The sequence below is a fragment of the Lissotriton helveticus genome, chromosome 4_1 (assembly GCF_964261635.1).
Source record: "Lissotriton helveticus chromosome 4_1, aLisHel1.1, whole genome shotgun sequence".
In the NCBI taxonomy this organism is placed as follows: Eukaryota; Metazoa; Chordata; class Amphibia; order Caudata; family Salamandridae; genus Lissotriton; species Lissotriton helveticus.
Window position 1 is genome coordinate 1,660,988,437 of NC_136063.1, and position 23,541 is coordinate 1,661,011,977.

The window sequence follows — 23,541 nt, forward strand, 5'->3', positions numbered from 1 at the left end:
GCAACAGGCTGGTGAAGGAATACGAGGATATCTTCTAGACTTACTCAGCTTCAGTACTATATCTTCTAGTAGTAGTAGCCAATGTCAAATAAATTCAACGCAAGTACTAGTTATACTTGCAATACTTTACCATTTGTTAGGCTACATTATGGCACTGTTCTAGTGTACTGTCACCTGCTATTTTCTCGATCGTACCGTAACCGTTGTAATGCTACAGTAAGGAGTACAAACAAGGTTTCGTTTTCTTTTTTTCCATAGGCATGCAACTGCCACTGTGTCACACCACTAGTAACACCGCAATGAGGAAATGTCACCCGCCCAGGAATGACAACGTTAATCCCCATTTCACCTGGAGCCAGCCCTGGGCCTAGCCCTAATTTCTAACACAAATTACAGGTAAGATAAGCGTTTGGTGGGAGGTAGTATAATGGAGTATTATTTCGGAGTAGACAAGAGTTTGACGGTTGTACTACTAAAGTCCTACGACTGTTCAGGAAAACAAAGTTACTGTTACACCCCCGCCCCCCACCCACCAGACTGAAAAGCAGTAAAAAACAGGTATGGTCAGATAAAGTAGTTGGAAAATATATTTATTTATCCCTAACAAAATAATCTCCCTCACCCACCCTAACCCCAACGATTGTCTCTGAAACGTCCCAAAACGATCCCAACTCCCAAATCCCACCCCCCAAAAGTCTATAAAAAAAGGGCAAGGGACACTCCACTACTGGAGGGTGCTGGTGCTGGTGCATGATGCGGCATGGGCATCATACTCCTTGCGGAGGGTGGCAAGCTCGGAGCGGAGGCCCTTAACCAAGGTCTTATACCTCAGGACCTCCTGCTCCAGGTTGGACATGCGGACTCGGAGGCGGTGTTGGCGTTCCTTGCAGCTCCTGTGGGGGGCAGCTGGTGTTTCCGGTGCTTGGCGGTGGCGGTCGGCTTTCTTAGCCCGGCTCGGTCCCGCTGGTTTAGTCACGGAGGAGGATGCAGTCGAAGATGTTGCCCCGCTCGACTGCGTGTCCTCCTCCTCCTCCAGGGCCACCAGCCGCCGATACTCGGCGACTGTGGCCTCCAGCCTCCGTTGCCGGGCCAATCTAGCCTGCTCCCTCCTTGTTGTTGATTTGGAAGAAGGAGCAACTATATGAAGAAAGAAAGACATAGTCTGTAACCAATGCTCCTTATTAATAACACAAAGTGATTGAGCCGAAAGTTGGGTCACAGAGTACAAGTAGCAAATTGAAAGCACAGTACATAACTATTGAGGACAGTATCTATGTAACCCTCCCACTTCTGCATCCTTGCTCTAACAGTAGTGGTAGTTTAATGAACTAATTCTACGACCACTATGGACTTCCATTACAGTCGACTATGACAGTACACCAGTCTTATTCTTCTTCTTCTCTCTTGTTTAGGGAAATGGGTACGTTATCTTATGCAAGCCGGCAGAATGACATGGACACAGCACAGTGAAGTTGCACCCGAGAAAAAAAGTTGCACACCATGATGATGGAGACAGACTTGCGTTACTGTACCGGTCCAGTACATGCAGGTGGTGAAGCTATTACTTTTCTATTACGGGTGGCACTGAGAATACTCTGTTACAAGGGCTACTGCTTAATTAATTTACCTTTCACCCTACAGTGCAAATGAGTACTAGAAAAGGAAACTGAAGAAGCTAACTAATTTGATTATCTATCACTTCACATGGGACGTATTTAATGACAGATGAGATGACTTTAGGTGCTTTGCTTAATATTGAGTGAACACAGTGATACACCCACACATGAATGACGTACTACAAGTAAACTAAAGTTATTAAGAGAGGTACGGAGTGTCCACCGTAATAACCAGATATATGCTGTGAATGCAAACGCAATACAAAGTACTGCTACTATTCATGGAAGTATTGGACACATTTACAATTTCTTTTCCTTGCCTTCCCTGCACTGGGACGGACGTGCGGGTGCGGTGGTACATGCTCTTCAAGGTAACACTTACTTCACCTGGCGACCATCTACTCTCTCTAGATACACATTTGCTATGTAAGAGTCAGAGAATACCATGCTCCAGGCATCCATTCATTCAAAGTATACGCACACATACAGTTTCTGTTTCACCCACCCAGGCTGCTGTCCTTCCACCCATCCTTGCTTCATCATTGACCCAGCCATGCACCATACCATATTCTTTCCTTCCCAGCCACCTCTGGGTCCAAGCAAACACATATCGTTCTTCTTTGCCAGCCATCATACAAGTTCGCGTCCCACTTACTTACACCCTTCTTTCGCTTTTCGTTCATCCCATCCATCACGTTCGTCTAAGAACTTATTGGGATTCTTCTCACCAAAAACTTCACAGCTAAGTCGAAGTACATTTCGAGGAGGCTACTACCTGGTTGATTTGTAATTGTAATACACCCGTGCAGAAAGCACACTATGCAGTCTTCAATCTCAATAAGTAAGGAATATATAGCTTACCTGTTTCCGCCACCACCGTTTGATCCCCCACAGGAACGGCCACCAGCTCTTCTACCGCCGCATCCTCCCCAGAGGCCTCCGAGTCCAAGTCCAACACATCAGCCACCTCCGCGCTGGCCCCGTCACCAGATGTTACACCTACAAAGTACATTTAAGAAAGTTAGAATACACCACTCACTACTATATAATATTTGGTCTAGGAGAAATGTTAAAAAAACAGAATACAATGTAATAATTTGTGACTGTCTACTCCATAGTAAAAATGTCCCATTTTCCAGGGAAGGCTGTTGTCTTGCTGCACTTTTATGCACAACTGATGAATGCTTGCTTTTGATTTTTAACACGCACCACTTTTTCTCCTAACAGACAGAAGCTTGACTCCTGAGTCCTAAGAACACGACCAGGATCAAGTTCAAAGTAGGTGAGAGTTCGGCTCGACCACAAGAAATGTGTCCAATTAATCGTCAGCACTAACCACTTTTCCGTTTACAGTTAAATAGTTTTATGACAAAGTAGATTTCAATAAATGTGTTTACTTTTAATAAAGCTTTTACACTTAAATAGACTCTGTGGTTTTTGTTCCTCTAGACTAGAGTGGATGAGCTAAAGGTTTTGGAATTTTTGCAAGCATGAGTGCCTCTGACACTTCTTGACTGTGCTGTGACTCCGTACTACTCTCTTGTCCTGCGTACGATAATCTAGAGATCATTGGGGATCTATAATCGGTGACTTCGGGAGCTGAATGACTCTGCCACACTATCTAGTCAGTAAGGAGACAGTGCATAGAGGTATTGCTGAATATAATGGGAGTCCAATGGAATTGCCAAATGTCCAATCTTAGTTAGCTACACAGACAGACTAATAAAAATAGTCTAGTAATACCACAGGGAGTCATCATATTCGAGGCAGGATAAGAATTTATATTCAGTCTACAAGAAGATCAAAGACGATTTAGAAAAAATCGAATGAGGAACGCTAGGAAAAAATAGGTACTGTTTAGTAAAATGTAAACTTACTGGGGCCAGCAAAGGAGCCCTCGCCTGCCCGATCCTGGCCTGCATCCTCAGCACCCTCCTCCTGTGTCCTCTTGCCCTTGGGGGGAGCTGATGTACAACATGAAAGAAAGAAAAACCATAAAACATGGATGAGATTTTTCAACCAAATCAAACATTTCAAAAGAACAATAACAACATATTTTGGAAAAATAGCAAATAGATAGACAACTATTCCACGGGATCTATCTCATGTGGTATACTACGTTATTCGTATTGCCTGATTTGCGGAACGTTGACTTAGAAAGTTCCTATGTAACTCAATAAACAGACTACTAAAGAGGTTTGCCTAGGCCTGGCACTGCAGGCAGTAGTGCACAACACGTGACAGACAAAGTCCATCCTGCTTGCAGATCAGTGAATACTCAAACTATCAATCCACCCGCCACCACCGCCACTATTTCTTCTGATAGCCATGTGACTGTCTAAAGGAAGGACACTGGACTTCAGTCTGTTGGGGCTGATTTATAAGTCCCTTGCGGAAGTTGCGGCTGATTTTCCTCCATTGTTGCGTGCCTTTTCTGACGCAGCGGCAGAACAAAAGACTCGCCATGGTGTTGGTGCGGCGTATATATTAAAAAAAAAACACATATGGGCATATGGGCGATGCATCACGTTGTAAAGCCCTGCGCCATCAGGGGGCGTTCCGGCGCAAGGGAGGGCGTACCTGCGCAGGAACGAATCCTAAAAGTGGCTGAGGGAAATCTACAAGATGTCAATCAGTCATTTTTATGACAATGATGCATGACTCAAACCCTGCGCGCTTGAAGCCGACGTACGGCTTGATGCAGCATTGGGGAGATAGGGTACCCCAGAGCATTGCTGGAGCTGCGCCATCGTTGGCACGCAACTCCAGCAATGCGCTGCCTTTACGGCACAGATGCGTAAGGCTTCTGTGACGTTTTGGGCCAATGGGTGGTGGTGGCATGGCACACAATTACTGCCGCATCCCTGCTACTTTGCAGGGATGCGCCGGTAATTGAAAATATGACCCTTACTGTCTAGCATTACGCAGTTCTTTTCTTTACAGTACACTGATACATAATTTCTCAGGCCAATGAAATGCTTCTGAACACAACATACAAAACAAAGAAGCATAGTAGCAAGCAAGGCTACTGAGAAGGAGAGCAGTGCACCTGAAAATGAAATGCATAGAAGATTTTGAAATATAATTTACCTCAATGTAATCGGCAGCATTATTGCTCTTGGTAAAGAACAAAGATTTGCAAATAACAGAGCCGGATAAAACAGAGTAGTAAATGTACTACTACTACTACTCACCAAGCCCGGGGACCTCTACGCCGAGCGCGTCCAGCAAGTCCCGCTCCCGGTCCATGACATCGGTCCAGCGGTGGGTGGCCTGGTTATACGTGCGCCGGACCCCAGAGATCTTGTACATGGCCCGGCACACCTTCTCCCACCGCTGGCGGCGCTCCCGGATGCCATAGCCGGTCGCGATCTTGCCGCCTCCCAGGATCGTCTTGGGGAGGCGGCGCTGGACATGGAAGATCAGTGCCGCCACTTCCTCCGCGCTAAAGATCTCCCTCGGGACCACTTGCTCCCCCCTTAAACGCCCGCACGGGAGCCGGGCACGGGGTGCGGGACCCTTCCCCTTCTCAGGGTGCTTCCCGGCTCCCTTTACCATGGTCTGGGCAGAAATAAACTTAAATGATAAAGAAGAAATAGAATAGTGAAGAAGAAAATAAAAGAGTTTAAAAAAGTAGTTTAAAAGTAACTAAAAGCTGCAGAAAACACAAAAATATAGAGCTAGAAAAATAGAGGGTTAGATAATAAGTAAAATTAGATCAAAAAAACTTCAAACAAGCAAAGGATGGCAGAGATTGAGAGAGGATAGAGAAAGCATGCCCAGAACCATAGCAATGAATGAGAAACAAGATGGCCGCGCCCGTTCACGACCGCGTGGGTAAGTTCGCGCGAGATTTTCCTTGCGAGTACGCGCGAACTTGTACTCGCGAGCAGCACACTTTGCGAGATTACACATAGCGGGCGGAAACGGAATTACGTCACGCCAACAAGATGGCCGCGCCCGTGTACGACCGATAGGGTAACTTGGCAAACGAATAGCTAGAAGCGCCTCGCGAACACGCGCAAGATCACGCGAACATACACGTCGCAACAAAACCAATTTTGTATTCGCACGTATTCGCGGCTTCCGAAATCGATCTCGCACGGATTCGCGCCCCAAATAACGCGCGAAATTGCAAAAAAAACGATTTTAGCTAAAATGAAAGCAATGAGCAGGTGCAAAAGTTCAAACTTAACATTAGTAACATTCAAGGTAGTGCTTCCTGATGGGCCCCTCCAGAGTTTGCAACAATTCTATGACCCTGCTATGACCCAAACAGCAGGCTCATAGAATAGCACCATAAAGGTCCTGTAAAAAAAAAAAATCACTGCAACAAATAGCAAATTACAGATAAGGAAGGAAGCAGGTGCCAGCCAGACTGGAACTTTCAAAATTACTGACACATTAATGAAACACAAATTAATTGATGGCAGTTGAAGAAGGGCAGGTGTGCTAGCTTTTTTCAACCACCATAATCTACAGTAATAAATAAACCTAATAGGTGCCTGTGAGGATGTACTAGAGGGTGGCAGTGGTGAAACAGAGGGTGCTGTGAACCTGTGATGATAAACCAGACGTAGAAACAACATAGTCGCGGCCGTTGCAAGCCGAAAAGTAAGTTCGCAATTGCGAACTTGTCCCAAAATCGGCGCGAACACGCGCCAACACAAAAAACGGAAAAATCCGCAAGTCCGCTAGAGTTCGCGGATCTTCGCGGATTGCGAATCCGTAAATACGCAAGTTCGCGGATTGCCAATCCGCAAAATCCGCCCATGCTTAAAGGGGACCCATGTCAGCGCAGGCAGGGGTCGGGGCGGGGGTCAGGGCAGGCGGGGGACGGGCTGGGCGGGGCCGGGCTGCTGGAGGGGCAGGCGGGGGTCGGGGCAGGCGGGGGACGGGCCGTACCTTACTTTACTTAACGTGCTCCACTAATAGTGTGAACAGTCAAGATTGTGTAACTTCTAGTGACAAAGGGTACACACTATGGATCCACTCAATACACCACGCAACAGTTTGTGGGCCATACATAAGGAATGGTGAGGTGATCCTATGGAAGCCATGTGTTTGAGCTCCGCTTCCGTGCCGTTGCTAAGGGGACCCATGTCGGGGCAGGCGGGGGTCGGGGCAGGCGGGGGTTGGGGCAGGCGGGGGTCGGGCCGGGCTGCTGGAGGGGCAGGCGGGGGGCGGGGCAGGCGGGGCGGGCCGGGCGGGGGCCGGGCTGCTGGACAATGTCGGGACGGGCGGGCGGGGGTCGGGGAAGCCTGATTGCTCCTGGACAAGGTCGGGACGGGCTGCTAGTTTATTTATAAAATTCATAATCTGAATAAGTTCCAGAAATCCCGATTTTAACCTATTGTCAGTTCTGGCCATAATTTCCTGCCAAGTAATACGTTTCTGTACAGCAAAAAAAAATGAAGCTAAATTCCCAAATCCTAGATCTTTCCACTTTTGAAGTATATTCAACTGAATTTGAAGCCCCATACTCTTGCACTCCTCCAATTTGAAGTATTGCAACCCACCACCCCCTCCCTGCTTGAATAAAGCTTGCAGTCTAAAAACGAAGTCGCGAATAGTCTTATACCTGGTCTTTTTTGGTACTTTTGCTGTTTTTAAAAAGATCAGAACTTGAGATCCACCCTCATGAATCAACCTTTCATAGAAAAACATGTAAAATAAACCGTTGTACTTCATTAAACGAGCTGTGAGGTCCATTATTGCTGCCATATAGTACATACGTATATTAGTTAGGGCTAAGCCCCCTTGCGTAGTTTCCAACTGAAGTATATTTAATTTCACCCTAGAGGATTTTTTATTCCATACAAATCCCCTAATCATGGAATTGATTTCTCTAAAATACTGGGAATTAATTCTTAATGGTACATTCGAGAAAAGAAAAATAAAGGAAGAATCGAAATTTTTACTAAGGCCACACGGCCAATCAAAGTCAATGGCAATAAAATCAATTTTTCTAACTATTTTTTTAGCATTGTCAAATAATTCAAACTAAAAAGTTGATCGAACTGTTTAGAGACGTAGATACCCAGGTATCTGATTGGTTTCTTTTTTTAGAGCTTGTGTGTTTAAATTAACAGGTAAAAAATTACAATCTGAATTCATTACTAAAACCTCAGTTTTATTCTGGTTGATCTTGTATCCACCAATCAATTCAAATCTACTAAATTCGCCTGTTGCTAGATCAAGATTTGATCTATCAGGGTGTAAATATAAAATAATGTCGTCGGCGAATAGTTTGATTTTGGCCATTCCTGGTATGGGTGGTTTAATATCAGGGTTTCCACGTATTCCTATTGCGAGGGGCTAAAAAAAAAAGTAAACAAGATAGGGGATATTGGGCATCGTTGCTGGTACCTCTATTAATATTCGCTGTCCCTATCGAGTTCGCATTAACCACCACCCTTGCCTGTGCATTATGATAGATGTTTTTTAACATTTTTACTGTTCCCTCAGGAAACCCAAATTTTAACAGACCAATAAATAAAGCCTCCCAATTTACCAGGTCAAAGGCCTTTTCGGCGTCGACCATTGCGATTAAAGTTGGAATTTTGTTACTAGACACATAGTCTAACGCCTGAATTAGATACCCGGTATTAGAGGCCATCAATCTTCCCTGGACAAACCCAGATTGGTCAGCATGAATTAATGCCTGGGCAATCGGAGAGAAGCGCTGGGCCCATATTTTCATAAGATTTTAAAATCAGCGTTAAGAAGGCTGATTGGCCTATACGAGTTGACGTCTTTCTCATCCTTTCCTTTTTTAACAAAACGAACTATAATGGATTCCTTAAAGCTCGAGGGGGCCTTTTCTCTCAATCTAATAGCATTAAATAGCTTGGCCAAAAATGGAGTCCATTCTTTAACAAAAAGTTTATAAAATTCAATTGGGAGCCCATCGGCTCTGCATGCTTTTGCCCCGGCAATCAATTTGACTGTATCCTGAATCTCTAAATTTGAGATTTCGCTCACTAATTTATCCACCAGAAGGGTAGATACCACAGGGAGATGAACTTCATCAAAATATCTATTAATACAATCCGTCCCTACCTCATATGTCGTTGAATACAATTGAGAGTATTGTTCCAAAAACACTGGGCTATATCGTCCTTGTCACTGACTATATTTTGTGTCTTTGGATCAAAAATCTCCATAATTGTAGATTTCTCCTGTTTCATTTTAGTCTGCCCTGCTAACATCTTCCCCATCATTTGACTTTCCTCATATATCTTCTGCTGATAAGTTTTAGAGCTATTGATTTCCTCAATAACAAAAAAATCTTACAAGGCCGCTTTAGCCCTTTCCAGTTGTATAGCTGTATCTGCCCCCCCCGAGGCAAACTACCTCTAGAAGCCAAAGCATTTGACACATCCACGTGAAGCTTATTGATCTTATCGCGCCTCTCTCTCGTCTTTTTGGCAGACCGTGCTATCATATAGCCTTTAATAGCTGTCTTAAAGCCTCCCCAGACCGAGAAGATCTCCACTGTACCCTCGTTCCGGTTAAAAAACTCCTGTATCCATTCCTTGGTTGAAGCCACCCATATAGAGTCTTGGAGGAGCAGCCGATCCATCTGCCACCTGGATTGAGCCTTCACTCCCCCTTCGATCTTGCATTCGACTTTAACCAAGGAATGGTCAGAGAAGGGATTAATCCCTATGGAGGTGTCTAAAACCCTTAAGGACCATGAGCTAAGAATACAATCAATCCGTGAGGCCATATGAAATTGCTTGGAATAGCACGTAAATTCAGCCGCAGAGGGATTGCATAACTGCCATTGATCTACTAGTAAATGCTCCTGCTTTAGGGCTTCTAGAGCTTTCCTAGTCCAGGGTTTCAACTTTTTTTTGTTTTTATTTGAGGTGTCTTTCTTCAAATCTTGAATAAAATTAAAATCTCCACCAACCACAATCTTCCCCGCGATCCCTCTAAGTAACTCGGTAAGCCTGAGCAATGGGATAGTATCATCAGCTATCGGACCATAATAATTTATGAAATTTAACAGCGTCCCATTCAACTTAGCCTCAACCCAAATCCAGCGCCTGTGCAGATCTCGCCTAATTAGCCCGAACTCCCAAGGAAGGCTGCGGTTGAAATATATTGCCACCCCTCTTTTAGCTAGCTCAGCAGAGGCAAAAAACACGTGAGAGAAATACCTGGGAAGATACAGTTTAGGAAAACTCATTTTCAAATGCTTTTCCTGAAAAAACAGGACCTGTGGGGTGCAGGAAACTAACCATCTTATTAATGCTCCATATTTAGCTTTATTTAATATACCATTGACATTGATAGATAAAATACTACACCTATTATTCATTATTCCTCCCTTTCTTTTCAAAGCTGTCCATACACTTGTACCTCCAATTCTCAATATCTTTACCTGATACGCCCCTGCTACTGCTCATTGTACACCTTTTAGCCTCCCCTAACCCTTCTCCTTCCCCCTCAACCCTCCCTCCCCCAGAGGTGAAACTCCAATTTCCCCACACACTCCACCTCTTGCCCTCCCCCGCTTCCTTTAGAGGTGCCATGTGATTGCACCAGGTTAACCCTCACCCCCATAACGTTTTTTATATCTAATACTGATCTAGTTATGCCCTGGTGACATCCCGTCTTGATTATGGCAACCTACTATACCTGGGTGCCCCAAGTAAGGTCACCAGGCGCCTCCAGGTGCTGCAGAATGTGGCAGCCCGTTTGGTGCTGAGGCTCCCCAGGAGATCCCCCTCCAAACCAGCGCTCCACGCACTTCACTGGCTCCCAGTTGCCAGTCGGGTGGAATTTAAATCTCTTTCCACATGCCATCGTATTTTGAATGGCAAGGCTCCTGCGTTGCTCAGGAGTCTGGTGACCGGGTATGAGCCCACACGCAACCTCCGCTCCTCCTGCACAGGACTCTTAACGGTACCAAGAGTAAGGAAAGCGCGTATGGGGGGTAGATCTTTTAGACATCTGGCGGCCAAGTACTGGAATGCTCTACCCTTAAGCCTGCGCTTGGAGCCATCGGAATTGATTTTTAGGAAAAGACTCAAGACCCTTTTGTTTAGCAGGTAGACGGTTGGGAGGGTGGGTGGATCTTCAGTTCTCACTTATCACAGCGCGGGGACACGCCGGTGGGCGTACTTCCAGGCGCTTTATAAATGTCCAAAAAATGAAATTAAGAGTGCCAGCCTTTTAAAGCTTACTAGGTTCATTTTTGATTTGTTTTCTCATATTTCTCATCTTTCCTTTCTCCAAATCATAAAATGTAAAGAACACAAACACCCCTCTTCAGACTCTCCAACTGAGGAAAACAGATGTAAACCGCCTTACTGAGGCCCTGACATTTCCTTGAGAAGCTCTTCTTCATCATCTATATTAGTAAACATGTGGAACTTCCCTTTAACAAGGACGTGCAATTTAGATTGTTGGGCAATAGATGCCTGCGCTCCTTGTGCCTTAAACAGAAAGAGCAATTTAACAAATTCCTTCCGTCTCCGGGCAGGAGCTGCCTACATGTCTGGAAAAATCCTACAATTTGAAGTTTCATTTACTGGAAACTGCTTTTGCTGTATGGCCCTAGTAAGGATCTTCTACTTGAATCCGATAATCTGAAAAGTTAACTAATATTGTACGTGGACCACTTGAACTTGGTAAAGGATGAAATGGAACCCTATGGGCCCTTGTAATAGTCAAGTCTCTGCTAAAGTCCGGAAGGGACCTTTTCTTTAATGCAGTGCCTGCGCTCCTTCCATCCTCTCTGGCACACCCACAATACGAAGGTTTGAACGCCGGGAGTGGCTTATCTTTATTAGCATCACGCACTTTAGTGAGCAATCCTGACTTCTGGTCTTCCAACTGAGAGATCCGTGATTCTGCTTGGCCAGCCGTGTTTTAACTTTTCAGGCGATGGTCGTATCCCTTCTGGATACCAGCCGACCCAATTCGTCGCGTCTACCCATGCTCGCTTGAATAATCAAACTACAATCATAAGAGTAGACTCATTGAATCACAGACTCACAGCAGCAGCACTCCAGAGTTCAATACCCAGTGTCTGAAAAAAATAATATTTCCACCAGCAGATTTTTCTCATCCTTCTCGAGGCACAAATTGTTCCTTTCTTGCTGCTGTGTTACGTTATATTACAGCACATTTACTCCCCCTTTAATATCTCTTTTTAGAGAGGTTGCCCTTCCTCCTCTAATCTCCAGCCCCTTCTCACCTGGTTGCCTCTCTACTTTCTTTTTTCCGTTCTTGTATTTTTTTTCCTGCTTTCTGAGACCTCAGACCACCAGAGCCCCGGCCTCCTCTCCCTTAGGGCTTTAATAGCCTCTCGCCAGCTCTCACCAGACGTATTAAGGCCCTGCCACTGCCCAGGCCTTTTCCATTATTCGAGTAGGGAACTTTGGCTGCTTTGTAATTTTTTTTTTATCTCAGCCGACGCCGGTGCCATGTTATACCCCCAATGCTGTCTCCAAAAGCAAAGAGCTCCTTTTCCAAACGAAATAACCGCCTCCTCTCTTCCACCGCGGTTTTAATCTTCAAGTTGCGGCGTTCGCGGCATTAGCAGAAGCAGACCCGGCATACATGCTACCCGCTGACCAGGTAGACGCGAAACGCACGAGGAAAAGCCATCACAGGGGGTGTGACTACCTACGGCTATCCGGAGATGTGGCTCTCCAGCATTAGCCCCGCTGCTCGTGCCCTGACCCACCTCATGATTACATTTAACGCGATTAAAATCCCCCGCCCAAACTAAAAGGTAATCCCCTAACACCCCCTTTAAAAAGAGGAACAAATCCTTTCCTAATAAACTTATTAAAACTAATTACCTTACTCTTTGTACTATCAAATATATTATTATATTATTATAAAAATGTATTATTACTACTGCACTATTACTAATTGAATTAAGGTATACAAACTGGTAATATTGTGATGCAATAAAAGTTTTCTTTAAGATCAAAGATGAAGTGACTGCAATTAGTATGGCAAGGCCACTCTTAGCCCTTCCCATCCTCGATGGAGTGGCATTAGTGCAAATTGTTTGATAGCCATTTATGCTAAATGGATCAATGCACCAAGTCTCTTGTAAAAGTACCACTCCAAAGTCATCCAGCTCCTGTAGCCAATCAATATCATACATTGTATTCTTAATGCCTGCGATGTTCCATGTCATGATTTTCAAAAGCTCTCTATGGTGTAATCTAGGTTCATCTGTCAGCACTATGTTAATAGGAATACTATTTATATGGTCATTTACTGGCGGGTCTAAGATCTCTATGTAAGATGTTTCTTTTACATTTTTCTTATGAATATTTAAATTAGGGCAATTAACTTTTCCCATAATATTGGGAGAAATTTCTCTTAAACCAGAAACCCCAATGTACTCTATATTACCGCCATCTAACTGGACATAGACAGTTTTTTGATCCTTGGTCCCATCCAATCCATCAACAATTTTATGTCAATCACTTTCACTACATCTCCGCAGTGGCGCAAATCTATTGTACAATGGCATAAACTGAGACAAATTAAATCTAGCATTAAGATATTCTCTTGCCTCAGTTTACTAGTAGTTCATGTTTAAAAACTATAATTTTTAAGAAGTACTTCTAGTTGCAGAGCTACCATGTGATGTATTAATGTCAAAACTTCCACATGTTAAAGAAATACACTTTTTGAAGACACGTTATCATTTTTTACAGGATCTTTGTTATATGATTTACATAATAAACATTTTCATGGCTCGGTTCGTGCAGGAGGCTCTAAGAAAAAAAGGCACAACGTGCACAGCTAAGCTAACTGGGGAAAATACAATGGGTCATGCAAAAAACACATGACACCTTCAGTCGCACTTCCACCCGAAGTATGTTACACAGAAAACATTTTCCTCACTAAACATTTTTTTTCAACTCAATGATATAGCCAATTCAACTAATGCTGTTTGTGCACGGCAGAGAGACTTTGCTTGCACATAAAAAAGAGATGTGTGAAGAAGTACATCTCAAATGTAAGATGGTTAAAAGGTTTCTTTATTCTTATCACAAGAAGAAAAGGATCTCATCCACAGGAGACACAGGTTGCCAGCAACTGACTCTGTCCTGGCTTCAATTGGAATCATAACATAACTACATCATAGCATTCTAAGAATAACATTCTATAATCAACTAGTCAGACACTCATAACATATTGAAGGATACCACACACCTTCCCGTGAAACATAAAAAAATGTGTTACTTTAAAACATAGTCACTAAGAGCTGCAGGAGTACGGACTCGACGTGTACTTTTCCTGACAGGAACATCAGACTCGACATTTTTCTTTTTATTAATTAAATTGCTATTTGTTAAAGTGTTTTCAGCAGAAATATCACTACTGTTCGACCCTTTGTCTTTTAAAGCAGAACCTGAAAATGAAGCAACACGATTCAGATTCCAAATCCTTCCATCATTTAGCTTAACAGCATTACGAAAGAGTTTTGTGACACAAAAAGGAGGAGAGTATTTTGGCCCTGAAGATCTAAGTGGAAGACGTATCCTCACCCGATCCCCAACACACTCATTGGAATGAGCAACTGCATGCCTGCTATCAAAGTTCTTCTTCCTCAGCTCAGATTTCACCTCCTGTCTCAATGAACTTAGGCCCCTGTTGTGATTCACCGTTTCCACCCCTAATTTTCTCATCCAAGTTTGAAATATTGAAGTGTTTGGAGTGCGACCTCGGAAAAGCTCAAAAGGAATCTCCCCCGTGGTAGAATGTGGTGTAACTCTATATACCATAACTCTTTCCATCAGGTTATTTTTCCAATCTGAGCCCTGATCTTTAGAAATCTGAATAGATTCTTTAAGTACTCGGTTGAACCTCTCCACCATTCCGTTACTTTCCGGATGGTAAAGAGAACAACGCTTATGTTTAATACCTTTATTTGCTAGGAAATCTTCCATCTCCTTTGATACCAGCTGTACACCATTATCTGTAAGGATTGTTTCAGGGAACCCTTCCCTAGCAAAAATATCTCGTAAAAATTTGACAACATCCTTGGTCTCAATGTTTTGGGTGATTTTTATCTCTGGCCTACGTGAGAACATATCAATCAAGACTAACACATACCTTTGACCAGTCCCAGATGAAATCGGACCCAGAATGTCTAAGGCTACATCCTGCCAACACCGTACCGGCATTTCCCTAATGACCATTGGTTGCGTCCTTGTCTTGCATACTTTATCAGAAGAGTTACATTCGACACAATCACGAATCAATCGTTCTACAAAAATATCTATACCTGGCCACCAGAAATGTAACCGTATTCTCTCCTTAGTTTTTGATATGCCTTGGTGTCCCTGGTCAGCTAAATGAAGAAATTTTTTTTTATCAGAGAAGGTGGGATAAGTCTAGTGCCTCACCACAACAAACCATCCTTTAAAGATAACTCGTCCCTAACATTCCAGTACCTTTTGGCAGCAACACTCAAATTCTTAAGACATGGCCACCCTTTACTCATTAAATCACAAACTTCCTGTAATTCAGAATCTGTACACATGGCGTCTCTCCAATCATTCTCCTGAACTATTCCTTCAAAAATCTCACACACCTTGAATTCATCTACTTCACATGAATCTTCAGAAGATAAAGAAGTTTGATCATTCTGTTCCACAACTAATCTAGATAGACAATCAGCAACTTTGTTATTCACTCCTGGTAAATATCTCACATCAAATTCAAAATCCTGGAGTGCAATAACCCATTTACAAATACGTGAAGAAATGGCATCTAAACCTTTTTTATAAAAGATTTCCTTCAATGGTTTATGATCAGTGTGAACCACAAACGAATTACCCCAGAGAAACTTCTTCAATTTCCTAATTGCCCAATAAATACAAAGAGCCACCTTTTCGATTACAGAATATGACAACTCAGGGCCGACTAAAGATCTAGACAGAAACAAGATAGTGATCTCTTTTCCATCCCTCATTTGCTTGAGTACAGCTCCTAAGCCTCGAGAACTAGCATCTGTGACCAAAATTGAATAATTACTTACATCAAAACTCTGTAAAGAAGGAGCTAGACTTAAATCCTGTTTGACAAGTTCATACTCCTTTTGACACACCTGAGACCAAGAAAATGTTGCTCCTTTTTTTAACAAATATCTCATGTTAGATGTCTTGTTCGCAAAACGAGGTACAAACTTGTTATAATATTCCGCCATACCTAGAAAGGTAATCAATTCTTCCCTAGACTTTGGCGTAGGCAAACTGTGTATGGTCTTCACTAACCTGTCCTTAGGTTTTACACCATCAGGAGTCAAACAGTGACCTAAATAGTCAATCTCAGTCAAGTTAAATCTACACTTATTTTCCCTTAAAGTCAATCCTCTGTCCTCAAAACGTTCTAGAACAGATCTAACTCTAAGATCATGTTCACTTTGTGACGAACCAAAAACAAGTACATCATCCTGATACATTTTAACTCCAGTAATACCCTTCAATACATCTTCCATTACTCTCTGAAAAACAGAGGCTGCAGAGACTAAGCCAAAAGGTAGACAAGTAAACTTATAAGTGCCAAAGGGTTTGATAAAGGTTGTGAGACCCATGGATATGTCATCAATCCTGACTTGATGGTATGCAGCCCTAAGGTCCAGTGTGGAGAACATGCAGGCATCCCCAAGTTGAGTTAACATGGTATTAATATATATATATATATATATATTTTTTTTTAAAGAACCTTTATTTTCATGATACGGAGATACAAACATGAGCCTACAACCAGTCCGGCCGGCCGCTATTCAAATCGATTGAAAGTAATGTATTAGAAAAACATACAGCGGACCGGAGGTCAAGAGTCGAGTAGCATCCATGATATACCATATAATTAAAGTACCATGCGATAATAAGGATCTGAGACGGTTCATTTTGTAATAACGGAAAAGAAAATAAGAATCAATGTCGCATAATCACACACACCCCTAATACAGCTAACTAAAGCAAGGATTTTCCGCCAGTGATGTACATAGATGAAAAGGATGGGGGAGGGGGTATACGAATCAGGATAGATGCAATAGACACCAAGGAAGCATAGCGAACTAGCCCCACCCCTCAAGGCGAAACACAATATGGGAGACATGGAAGACGACGACATCGAAAAAGGAAAAGGGCAAAGGGCCATAGAAACAAGATAGAACAAAATAACAAACTCATCCCCCAACCCTCAACCCTGCACCCCTGCAAAAGGCAGCGTGCCTGTCACCCTAAATAAGAGACCCAAAATACAGAGAAGAAAAAGAGAAAAAGAAGAGAAAAAATACAGGAGAAGGGCCCTCGATCCGGTCATCCGGCCCCTCCCACCTCTGCATGCAAAAATCATATAAACAGTAAAGGTAAAAGAAGTACAGTTAGCAGCAATCACGTAGAATGCAATCAATGACAGCCCCGCTAAGCGCCCCTCAAAGCACCATCAACCAGCTATGAGTCCCTCCATGTTCCAATTGAATTCACCCCTGGCCACGTTTGTCAATAGTACCAACGGTGAACCATCCCGCAAACGGGATACAAAGTAGCACAAAGGGTCCGATTACACCGGGAGGGTCAGGCAGTGGCGCCGCTCCATAGGACCCCAGCCACCGAAATTTCACCGATGATGCATGGCGGAAGTCTGAGCGGAACAATGTCAACACCGCCAACAGTCTCGAGTCCGAACACAGTCCCGCCAGACACGGAAAGGGAAACACACGAAGCGGGAAGCGCCAAAACCCCGACGGGGCCGCCCCAGCCGTGTATCGATACTGTTCCTCCACTTGCCGATCAAAGAAAGGCCCCGGTGAGACAATCACATGCGCCACAGATGCATCCACAGTAGGCTCATGAACCAAATCTATCCACGTCTCTAAGAATGTAGACTCATCCGGGGAATACGTCGATGAAGCAGAGGCAGACACAGCGGCGCCTCCTTGAGAGCGATCCGTGCCGTTACAAGATGGCGGGACAACAATGGCGGCCATCCTTCTTCCCAAATCTCGGGCCTCCCGGATCAGGGCCGTCTGCAGGGTGGTTAGTTCAGCCAGTATATGTTTGGGCGTGGGCCGTTTCTCACATAGCCAGACCCCGGGGTTCTCTTGCGCACCGGTTTCTCTGCCCGGGTGAGGGGTGCACGGGAAAGCATCATCCGCAATTTCAGCCGTCACGTTCTCTTTCCCCTCCACCGCACCTCAGGAGCGGGCCCGACCCCCGGGATCAGCAGGATTCACAGCGGGATCTCAATAGTCTGGGCAAGCAGCAGAAAGGAGAGTCACCGAAAGCTCCCTGCTGCCCGGGAGTCACCCACCGGTTCCCAGAGAGGGCTGTTAACATAACCGGGTATCACACCGAAGGGGGAACTGGGCACCATGGACTCTCTCCGTCCCGGATATTTCGCACCTCCCGCAGGGCAACCCACTATTGGGGGTGGGTTGGTATCATCTCTTCCGGCTCACAGTTCTCAGGTTCGCTCCGACCGGCTTCCCATCGCGACCAGAGGCCGCTGGTGTTGCAGTCACGGCCGGACACTCCCCTCACTCGAGATCCCGGCCGCAGCACCTCAAAGGCCGCCAAAGAGACGGAGACAGTTCTTCGGGTCTACTGCACGGTGGAGCCTCAAAAGCAGATGGTAAGTGAACGCTTCCCTTCACCTACTTAAATTAGCAAAAACTGCTCGGGTTTATCGCCAGGATATATGTGCGGGGCGGTAGGGCACACGGAGCCAAGCGGTTATGCAGCCATCCCGATCGCCATCTTGGCTCCTCCCCATGGTATTAATATTGGGAAGAGGGTATCAATCCGCTACAACCTCTCTATTAAGACCTCTAAGGTCAACACAAAAACGAATTTAGCCTGAGGGTTTGCGTGCTTAGACAACAGGCGAAACCCACTCACTTGCTTCAGATTTCACAATGATTCCATCACTCAAGAGTTTCTCCAATTCCTGCCGCATAGGCTCCTGCATAGCTAAAGGAATGCTACGCAGTTTACATGTCACAGGAACTGCATGTGTCTTTAACGTAATATTATGAACATAATCAGAAAGACAACCTAGTTTGTCACTAAAGACATTTTTAAATTGACCTCGCCAGTCAAGATAAGACACCTCATTTGTATTCAGACCAGTGACCTTTTTTACACTTACCACATTACAGCTAGTTGAGCATGGGGACACATCATTTAAAACATCATCATCCCCCCCCCCGGAGTGAGATATTATGTCTCTTAGAACAATGCAGGGGTTCTCACCAGGAACTAAAGCGACATGTAAGTCTGCCTGATGGAACCAACTTAGAATGCTGTCTCCCCTACAGGAGATGTAAATTTTCCCCGCAGTGAGTCGTCCCTTGTAATCAATTTGACCATTGAAATAACCTACAAGTTTTATAGGTTTTCTCCCATAGGCCAGTGGTCTTATATCAGGATTAAAAACTTTTACCTTTTCAATAAGTTTCTTTTCAAAGAAAACTTCGGGTATTAAAGTGATTTTTGCCCCAGAGTCAAATAACATTTTGACTGCACAATTATCAATGCGTACAACATCAATAGCACCTTTACACTTTTTTCCATCAGATAAGGAAATTTCACGACAACGTACGTTGTCTGAATCAGAATTAGAGTCTTCTTCAAATAAGGACATTTCACCACAATGTAACTCATCTGAATCAGAATCAGAGTCTTCATCAATTATCACTTCTTTCACTTTTTTTTTCATTAGTTTGAGACCTGCAAGCCTTCGAGTAATGCCCAACTTTACCGCAATTATTACATTTAGAAGATAAAGCAGGGCAGGACTTATCATTGGCCAGATGATCAGAGGCATTACAACGAAAGCACTTTAGTTTGGAACTAGTGGAGGATCTGTAAAATTTAGAAGACGAAGGGGTGGAGTTGGTCATTTTCTTAATGGTTCTAGTTGTTGTTTTCTGGTTTGGTTTTTCTAGGGACTTATTCTTATTGACAACTAGGACTTTTTCCTCACACGTCTCCTTTTCCTTCTTAAAAACTTCTACACATGCAAGAGAGTGTTCTAATCTTTTAGCTATAGTGATGACTTCATCTAAATCAGGATCATCCTTTTGACACAGTTCATCTTTAATTTTTTCTAAACAACATCCTAACATGAACTGATCCCGTATTCTTTCCTCTAAAGTAAATTTACAAGTGGCAGCCAATTTGCTTAAAGCCGTGACATAAGTTTCAACAGACTCCTCATCTTTCTGCATACGCCTGCCAAAGTGGTATCTTTCTAAGATGGTACTCACTTTTGGCAAGTAATGTTTATCTAGCTTTTTAATGTTGACCTCAAATTCATTCAAATTGTTTGCCTCTTCAGTAGTCAATTCAGGCAAATGTTCAAACACTTCTTGCCCTTCGGAGCCTAAGCAGTGCATTAAAAGTGCAGACTTCCTTTCCGCAGAAAGAGAAGTACCACATACCCTTGCATAATTCAGAAACCAGGATCCCCTGGTTTTGATAGGAAAAAAGGGGCAGCAGTAACGTTCTGCATAACTCACTAGTAGAATACTAGAAAACTGGGGTGAACACAGAAATAAATCAAACAATTACCATTTGAAGATAATATGAGTAAAGTATGTCAATGAATCTGTAAGGAAGTAAAAGTAAGTGGCATAAAATATCAGCATATGAATACATTTATCATTAAAATACACGAGATTATCAGGAAAACCTGTGAATAAAATTAATTAAAAGAAAGTACAGTATGAGTATAGTTAATAAATACACTCTAATAAAGCTGAGTGTGTCAGCGTAGATAAAGTCTTTAAAAACCATACACACTACTAAAGCTGAGTGTCAGCGTAGAAAAAGCCTTTTTTTTTTTTAAAAACATAAATCCCACGAAGTACAGTTCAGTATTCAAGTGTCCTTGCTGTTATGAAATAAAACGTTGTTACCGTAGATAAAGTCCTCAAAAACGACAAATTCTACGAAGTACAGTTCAGCCAGTATCCAGATTTTCTTGCCGTTAGGAAATGAAACGCTGTGAGCTCTCCAACACCTTTCACATTAAAGTTCGTGAGGAGAAAGGATCAGTGAGGAGGAAGCGCTGCTGTAAGCCGATGTTCCGGTGTGACGTTGTTAAGGAAGCCGAACGTTGCCAAGGAAAGTCCGTCCCTGTATAAGTGTGACGCATGTGAAGCGCAGCGTAGAGAGACTTGAAACGCAGCGTCAGGAGCATGCGCGTATTGTGTAACTAACAAGCTTAGAGCGTGGCTGGAGATGAAGGTAATTGTTTACTTCCAAATTTTCTTCGTTGCAGCCTCGCGGTTACTCAAAGTCCAAATTTACACAACTTAAACACTTAGAGACGATTAAGGGAATAGTTTTTTAGTTAATCCCCTAGGAACGAGAAAGAAACTCGGCAGGCAGTCATTGAAATTTAAATAAATAAATGAATGTTCTCCGTGAGGCGAGACTCTAACTTTCCAAAACTTCAGGGGTTGCAAATGTTTTCAAAGCCAGCAAACGAAAATTATTTTAAAGGAAAGCCAGGGAAATCTGCCACTTTTAGACGTGTGATAAGTGGGCAATACTTTCAAGCCTCAAAAGAGAATGTAATGGCAGGAAAATTAAAAGAAAGAACATTTTAAATTGATGTAGAATTTTCCTTTCCTTAATTTCCAAAGCCCAATAAGAAAATAAAATTTAGTGTAAAGTACCTTAAGTTGAGGTTTGGTGTTGAGATCCTTTTGAGAATTTCCTTTTTTAAAAGAAAAAGTTATCCTTCCTTTTCCAAATGAATGTTGAAAGTTGGAAGAGAAGTCCTCATCCCGTCCTCGTCGCCAATGTGAAGAAGTACATCTCAAATGTAAGATGGTTAAAAGGTTTCTTTATTCTTATCACAAGAAGAAAAGGATCTCATCCACAGGAGACACAGGTTGGCAGCAACTGACTCTGTCCTGGCTTCAATTGGAATCATAACATAACTACATCATAGCATTCTAAGAATAACATTCTATAATCAACTAGTCAGACACTCATAACATATTGAAGGATACCACAAGATGTATGCCAGTTATGTGTATGTGTAAATGACTATTGAAAACTAGCACAAATAGTGTTTCTTTTCACTTCAGTGTATACAAGAATGCCATGATTTCTGACACTTGTGGCTGCCTGTAGAAATCAGGTATGTTTCGATCAAACACATTCTTTGCGAATAATCGGCCTCATTTATGAGGCTGTGCGTCACTTTTACGCCGCCGGTGCATCACTATTTTGTGAAGCGCTAGTGGCGTAAAAAATGCGCCTTGTTGCGCCATATTTACAAAGTGACGCATCTAGGTAGATGCATCACTTTAAACCCCTGCGCCACATTATACCTGCGTCAGGTATAATGTAAGCAAGGGGGGCGTATTGACGCAAAAAAGGGTCATGGAAGTGATGCAGTGAAATCTATGAGATTTCACTCAGCCATTTCTAGGACTCAAATGCGTCAGAATCTTAAGCCTGCCTCACAGCAGGTGTAAGACTGACGCAGGCCCTTTCACATGGGGCTTGCCCCATGTGAAAGGACACATTGCTGGAGTTGTGTCACTTTTGTGACACATTCAAGCAAAACGTCACTTTTGCGCCTACAGATATGTCAGAAATACTGACGTATCTGTAACTCCTTGTGACATGATGCGTCATACTGTAAATATGACGCATCATTGGTGTCGCATGGTGGGCGCAATGAAAAGTGATGCATCGCTGTTTTCACGCAGCGATGCGTCACTTTTCATAAATGAGGCCCAATGAGCCCAATTTACAAAACGCAGGTAAAAACCTTGGGGCAGATTTATGTTAACTGGCGCATCCCCAGGGATGCGCCAGTTAACATGCGCCACGGTGCGCCACTGCTACGCCACCCATGGTGCGCCGCATTTATGATGCGGCGCACCATGGTGCAAGGAAGTGAGGATGCGTGACGCATCTCTCGACGTACGGGCGGCGCATTGCAGGAGTCATGTCGCAAGTGCGACATGACTCCTGCAATGCACAGGAGCCCCCTATTCTATGCATTGTGCGTCACCCTTACGCCTGCTTCAAGCAGGTGTAAGGAAGTGACGTAGAAAGTGACTGAGTGAAATCTCATAGATATCACTCAGCCACTTTTAGGAGGCGTTCCTGCGCAGGAACGCCCCCCCCCCTGCGCAGGAACGCCTCCTTATGGCGCAGGGCTTTCCAACGTGACGCATCTCTTAGATGCGTCACGTTGTAAATAGGGCGCATTGTTTGCGCCGCCGTTGCGTCACATTTAGTGACGCAATTGCGGCGCAAGGAGGCGCAAGGCCTTCATAAATCTGCCCCTTGTCTAAAACGCTTACTTTATGACTTACTTGGAGGGATTCACAAAGAACCACAGAAATACGCCTGAACATCTACGTCTCCCAGACATGAATTTTCTCTCAACGTCCAGAACATCAAATCTGCATTTATTTCCAAAGCGGTAAAATACCTGCAAGGATTATGTCAAAAGCTCACAAATTAACTGTGTCCCCCCGGTTTGACACGCACACATTTCTACTCTTCTTGCTGAATCATTGTATGTTTATTTCTATTTAATCTATTTATGGAGTGCACTGACGCCAGAAAATTCGAGCTTCATGGCGAGTACAAATAACATATACTTACATGACATAAAATGGCAGTAATAAAAACACATCATTATCTATATCATTCATGAATAAAAACAGGCAATAAAAAAACATAATTAGGTGGTCCATGGCACTCAATAAGCACATTAAAGGATTTAAATTGATCATTTAAATATGTGATAGTTCAAATTCAAATTCATCATATTGGCAGATGTTTCATGTTTGCAATGCACTTTATTAGGGTTACATTCCTTGTAATACGATGCTGTTTTGCACACACCTTGTAACCTTGATGGTGTCAGTTTTAAAAATCTCTTT